This window comes from Macrobrachium nipponense, chromosome 12 (assembly GCF_015104395.2).
Source record: "Macrobrachium nipponense isolate FS-2020 chromosome 12, ASM1510439v2, whole genome shotgun sequence".
NCBI lineage: Eukaryota > Metazoa > Arthropoda > Malacostraca > Decapoda > Palaemonidae > Macrobrachium > Macrobrachium nipponense.
This window is the reverse complement of record NC_087205.1, coordinates 13,973,545-13,981,044: the sequence shown is the minus strand read 5'-3', so window position 1 is coordinate 13,981,044 and position 7,500 is coordinate 13,973,545.

Here is a 7,500-nt window from a genome sequence, read left to right as displayed (position 1 = left end):
TTTCTCAAAATATTCTGCAATATGTCGTTGAACGTCTAATTTCCCGTTACTAGCGGATTGTGGAAAAGCTTGCCATAAATTTTTTGTGCCTCGGCCAGCTATATATCCCTTCCGGAGGGAAATGGCAGCAGTAAGCGAGAAAATGCTAATGCAGTCTAGTTTTCGAGTAGGTTTCGTCGAACTGCATTTCACCTCCTACAATGAATGTCTCTCCTTTGAAAAATAGCGATGCTTATCGCAGGTAGTTCCTTTATTATTTGCCAGCAGCCACGGCGAGGGTTTTTGCTCTGGATTCGAAATCTGACTTTAACACTGGATCCGCGATTTTCGTAGGAGGAAATCTTTCCAAATGCTTGCTTGTTATGTTTAAAGTTATGCTTTAAACTTACTTTTCATCTGTTTTATTTGTTGGTATTTACATTACCACGGTTTGATATAACTTTCTCTAGTAAACATCGACGTAAATGACAGAAACAGAACAAATAGAATACTACTTAAGATCAACTTTAAACAAAACAATAATATTACTCTGGCATTTTTGTTTGTACACATATTAAATTGCACAGAATTAAGTACGCATTTCTCTAGTAAATATCGACGTAAATGATAAAAGTAGAATAAGTAGAATACTGCGCAAGATCAATTTTAAACAAAGCAATAATATTAGTCTGGCATTTTTTTTCTATGCTCAAATTAAATAAATTAAATTGCACAGACCAAACTTTTCCAAGGCAGGAATCATCCACGACTCTTGTCCGGTCATATATCATACTAGATTTACAAAGATATTGCCAATAAAACGAAAGAAAACAAAACTATTTCGAGATAATGTGTATTGGGAAGTATGTTGAAAAATGAATATCATGAGGTAGGAGTAAATGAGTCACTGATATTACCAGAATATATGAGATTTTTTTTGCCGCAGTCTTAAGCACTTATATTTTTCGTTAGCCAGAGAGATTAAGTAACAGAATACAATGCCTAACCGCTTTTAGGGTAATCATTAGATTGCTGCGGGGTTGGTTGATATTCAAGAACGAAATATCTTTTTAGAGATTACTATCTTTAAAAAAAAAATCCAAGAGGCATTTTCTTCAGCATAGCTCAGAGGATAACATCTCTAAAATGAACTCAAAGTTACCTTTATATTTTCGCCAGAGTAAAAATAAAAAAAAAAATAAAAATGGATGGGGGAGAAATTTCTTTCATCTTTTCATCAGACTTAGATCCCTTGCGAAGGATATCGAGTCGAGTGACCTTCTCCTCCTCGAGGACAATAGGATTCAGAAGGCCGTAACTAATGGTATGAATGAGAAGTGTTTACGTGATTATGAGAAGAGCTCCTGTCAAACGCAATTTCGAATGAATGCGCGCCATTTGCGTATAGTGAACAGAGATTCTTTGAGTGTGATTGAAGATAATGGTATTGGAACATAAGTAATCATGTATAGGCTACAAAAGGAGCGTACAAAGGTATATTACTCAGTATGAAGTAATATACATATATGTAACACATACAAACGCGCGCACACACACACACACAAACACACACACACACACACACACACACACACACACATATATATATATATATATATATATATATATATATATATATATATATATATATATATATATATATATATATATATATATATATATATACAACAGAATTCCATCTAATAGAAGGAGCCCATAAAAAAAGCCGAAATATAAAAAGTAAGTACTATATTTCATCAGAGACTGCTGTCTCTCTCTCTCCTCAGGTAGATATAATGAATGAGAAAAGTTTCCTCATTCATTACCTACCTGAAGAGAGAGAGAGAGACAGAACTCTCGGAAATATATTACTTACTTTTTATATTTTGGCTTTTTTATGAGCATTTATTATAATATACGATATATATATATATAGATATATATATATATAAAGAGAGAGAGAGAGAGAGAGAGAGAGAGAGAGAGACACTAAACCAAAGCGCAAAAAAAGTTTCATAACAGGTCTGAAATGTAAAGTTAAAAACTCCTCGTTTCGACAATGATCAGTCTTGGATGTCCTTTTAAAGCCTCATTACGCCACGTCTAAGTAACCCCTGATCTTTACAAACTTTCTTGAATGAGGGAGACATTTTTAACCAGCTCTCCCCAAGGAAAGAAAGGGACGGAAAAGAAGGCCACTGATTAGACTTTTTACCACGAAGCTCTCTTTTTTTATAAATATACGAATTGAGTTCATTAAAACTTCTCTTTCCTGAGAGAACGTGGGTAACAAACACGGACGAACTTCATCGGGAGTCATCCGCGAGGATTTCAATGGAGATTATAAAGGTCTTTTTATAAAGACTCATTATTACTTTTATCATAATTCTCAACATCACTAATTTTGCAATTATTTTCCTTTTTATTAACTTCAATAATAATTATGCGTATTTCATATAGATAAAACAAACATGACGAAATGTTCGTTTTAGTGCAAAAAAAAAAAATATCCCAAAGAATTTTATGGATCCAATTAGATTTCTTAGATATTAGACCAGTTAATCAACAAAAAATCACTCCTACTGATACATGTGAGTGTGTGCATATGTATATGTATGTTTTTATTGAGATTGTGTCTTAATGGATGAAACCAAATAATGAAGCAGTATATACAAACTGGATCAAGGTAAAAGCTGACATCTAGGAAAAACGATATGATCCTTGTAGTTCATATGGAAATTAAAATCAGTGATGTTTCCTATTAACGAACTGGAACATGATAATGCTATATAATGGATGATGATCTGATATGCAGGCTGGTTTTCATTAATACATTTCCTCACCATTCTTAACTACGAGTGAAAACTGATGAAAAGTCATAAAAACGATAAGAGTCTGGGGATTATACTCATATGATGACCCAAAGAATGCATTTTTTTCAGTTTTTTAAAATAATTATTTGTTGTTCATCATGGCTTGAAGAATATTTTTTGTTTAGTTTTTTTAAATAATTATTTGTTGTTTATCATGGCCCGAAAAATACATTTTTTCCAGTTTTTTGAAATAATTATTTGTTGTTTATCATGGCCTAAAGAATATATTTTTTTTTTTTTTTTCTTTTTTTTTTTGGGGGGGGGGCTTTTTGAAATAATTATTTGTTGTTTATCATGGCCTGAAGAATATATTTTTTGGCGGGACTTTTTGAAATAATTAAATTTGTTTGTTTATCATGCCTGAAGAATAATTTTTTTGGCGGGGCTTTTTGAAATAATTATTTGTTGTTTATCATGGCCTGAAGAATATATTTTTTGGCGGGGCTTTTTGAAATAATTATTTGTTGTTTATCATGGCCTGAAGAATATATTTTTTGGGGGGCTTTTTGAAATAATTATTTGTTGTTTATCATGGCCTGAAAAATACATTTTTTCCAGTTTTTTAAAATAATTATTTGTTGTTTATCACGGCCTGAAGAATATATATTTTTTCAGTTTTTTTCCCAATAATTATTTGTTGTTTATCATGGCCTGAAGAATACATATTTTTCAGGTTTTTGAAATAATTATTTGTTGTTTATCATGGCCTGAAGAATAATTTTTTTTCAGTTTTTTACAAAAATTAGTTGTTATCATCAATTGTAGTAACTCGTTGCAAAGACTGGTGTTTATATTTCAGTTTGCTTAGCTGACTTGAGATCCTATGATTTTCATACAGTCACCATTGATGGTGATTTGACGTCATTGATCATGTGATTTAACATCATTGATCATTATCGTCCATCAATCATTCACCTTCGTATCACTTGCACCTGGTGCCTGGAGAATGTTGAAATTATCAAGAGAAACCAACAATAGTTACTATTTATGTGAGAGTTCTTCATTTTCACACATTAAGCCTACATGAAAAATCACATTCCGTAGAGCAGGAAACTGGGGAGACTTGGTGAATCTTTCGTTGCATCCGGAAAAAAGAAGATAGATATGAGCATTAATGTCCATTTTGTGTAATATTACACTTTTATATCAGCACAGTCATACACTGTGCAATATTTTCCATTTACCTGCTCAGTATCCATTCAGCGACCAGCTAGGAAGTATAATTTGTGCTTTCAACATCTCACGGAAACGATTTGACATTCGATATCTGTAACCGTAGCATTACGGAGACGCATGTAGTACAGAAAGAATACTTCCTCATCAAAAGCAGTAATGAATTGTGAGTGGTCGTACTGATTACAACATGATACGTAACATGATAGTGAGGAGTAATTCTGACGGTGTTTACACTGAACGGTGGCAAAATGCACGGAAAAATTCCAGTTTCGAGTAATGTCTTAGAAATTATTCAGAAGTGAGGAATAATGCTGATGGAGTTCACACTGAACGGTGCCAATACTTACTGGAAAAATTCCAGTTTCAAGTAATATCTTGGAAATTATTTAGAAGTGAGGAATAATGCTGATGGAGTTCACACTGAAGGGTGCCAATACTTATTAGAAAAATTCCAGTTTTGAGTAATATCTTAGAAATTATTCAGAAGTGAGGCATAATGCTGGAGTTCACACTGAAGGATGCCATTACTTACTGGAAAAAATTCCAGTTTCAAGTAATATCTTAGAAATGATCCAGAAATGAGGGATAATATTGACGGAATTCACACTGAAGGGGGCCAGGAAAAATTTCGGTTTCGAGTAATATCTTAGAAATTATTCAGAAGTGATTGATAATGCTGACGGAGTTCACACTAAACGCTGCCAATACTCACTGGAAAAATTCCAGTTTCAAGAAATGTCTTGGAAATCATTCGGAATTGACAGGAATGGAAGGACTGGTCATAGAAACGGACATTCTTGAACTGACAGATGCTATGAGAGGCTTAATATGATTTAAAATTTGAGCCATGATTTTTAAAATCTTATTTTATGACACACTTCAGAAAGATAAGGAGTTAACATAAACTCCAGAAAATAATGACCAGGCACGAACGGTTCTTCTGAGAGACGAATGGGACGACACGACTTTTGGAGAAATGAGGCAGTTTTAAGAAAAGACATTTTTCTTATGAACTTTGAAAGGAATCTTGGATCGACCCGTGTCTATCTTGATCTAAATCCTGAGAAATCAATTGACTTGTAGCGAAGCCGTAGTGACGCTGTCACTTATTTTTTGAATAGTTTTATCACGTTGTGATGGGGAATACATCGTCAGGGCTTTTATTATATAGATATGTCTATATAAATATACATATATCCCTAAGTCGGAGACACATCCAGTTAGCACACGCTAAACGTAATCCATCGTTATCATTTTCGGGATATCTTAAGAGTTCGCTTCATCGCATATTTTCTCCATAGGTCTAGATTCGCCTGTTTCCTTACCATGAATATTAATGGCATCAAAACAAGGGTATTCATGTTAAACTCTTGCCAACTTCGTGCGACTTAATTTATATGCAAAACCGCTATTCAAATTTCACCTGGCGTTACAAAGAAAGGGAAATTAACATTCCAGTCTCATTAGCATAGCTATTTTCACGAGCACTGCTGACCTCCATTTTATCTTGGAATCGATGCTTTCATGATATTCACAAATCATTGGATGAAACCTGTTATAATCTTATAAAAATAATTCACAGCGATATGTAAACTTTATAGGACATTATTACTTATGTTTTTTTTTTCAATATTCCAATATTTTTCTGTCTCTACTTCTTAGGCACTGAGGTATACTCGTCTTACAAGGAAGCGTTTTCCTTTGAAAGTTAAGATGTCACGTTACCATACGCCTAAATACCAAACATTTCTTGCAGCGTTTACTATAAATTCGTGGTTGTGTCTTGCATGTATTATAAATGATTAGAATCTCTCGTTTAAGGGAAACGGCAGTTCTGTTAGTTCACTACTTTATTACTGGCTATGCTATATGCATTCAATTGGTTATTACTTTATAATATATGTTGACATATTGTTTTTTTGTCAATTTTGCCTTCTTTTTCCCCATATTAATATATTTTTATAGTACACTATAGTACCGCTAATCAAGATATCGGTATTATTAGTTTGTTACACTGGAATAATAATGAGAAGAAACACCAGCTGCCTTGCAGTAATAAGCGATACGAGCACAAACCTGAGGGAGTGATAGAAAACGATCAGGCAAAAACCCTCTTGGACTATGGTATCAGAACAGATAGGGTGATAAGTGCCAATAGCCCAAACGTGACGTTCATTGAGAAAATCAAGAAGTATCACTCACTGATGTCGCAATACCTTGGGACATCAGTGTAGCTGACAAAGACGGAGAAAAAAAATTGACAAGTTTCAAGATCTGAAAATAGACATATAGACATAAGAAGGATATAGGATATGCCAGTGGAGACTGTACCCATGATCATAAAAACACTAGGTACGATCTTATGATCCCTGAATAGGAACCTGGAAAAACTAGATGCCGAAGTAGAGCTCCGGGGCTCATGCAGAATAGTGTGCTCCTGGAAACAGCGCAGATAAAAACCACCCAGTCGAATAGGATGACATATATATATATATATATATATATATATATATATATATATATATATATATATATATATATATATATATATATATATATATATATATATCTTACACATTTTATTCCCGCATGCAAAACTCTCCTAATTATACCACAGTGTTGTTCCAATTTTCCTCTTGTGTTCATCAAATCTTTTTTTACTGGGTGAAGCGCTACCAAATCCCCCTTTTGTTCATCAACCAAACAGTCCCTTACATTCAAGTTATGTCCATCGTTTGCTCAGGGAGCCATTTGAGGGAAAAGGGAGAGAGAGAGAGAGTGCGGAGAGAATTAGGGAAGGCCACGGCGACGGTCACAGAACTGTGGAGGGGAGATGGCTTGGGAATTTGTAATACTAGTATCAGTTTAAAAAGAAAATAATTGGGATCGAAGGAAAATCACATCTGAAAGGAAGGAAAGCAGATTCACTAAATTGAAAACCCATTTCGTCGGCTGTTTGGTGATTTTCCTATCAAGATAACTATTGAAAATTCATTTTCTTTATCTTTTTCACTGGACCTTTTTACTTTGTATTAGATTCTTCACCAAAAAAGGTTTTCTTTTAATATTCTGCTTTCCTCAGTAAGCAACAATTTCAAAGTTATAAATTAAGCTTTTATGCCACTCATTGATATTCCAGGAAAAAATAAAATCGAAGTCGACTCTTTTTGTTTTTCTCAATTGTTGCAGCGGGATTTAAAAGCATTAAAAACCAACCAAGACCTCATACATTCTTTATTCATCTTCTTTAAGTTATCAAGATGTGAGTCTCATTGTTTATAAGGGGAAGAGGAAACTGAATCTACATCATTCTAAAAAAGGGGGAAAACTAAGGCACATCGACGCTAGAGACTGGCTGGAAAAGATGAAAGGTAAAAAAATAAAACTTATGTATTGTTTAAACTTCCATTCTGCTTCTTTCTGGAAGTTGCTCAAGTCCTGCCTTGTCTCAACTTTCTGGAAGCAATTTACC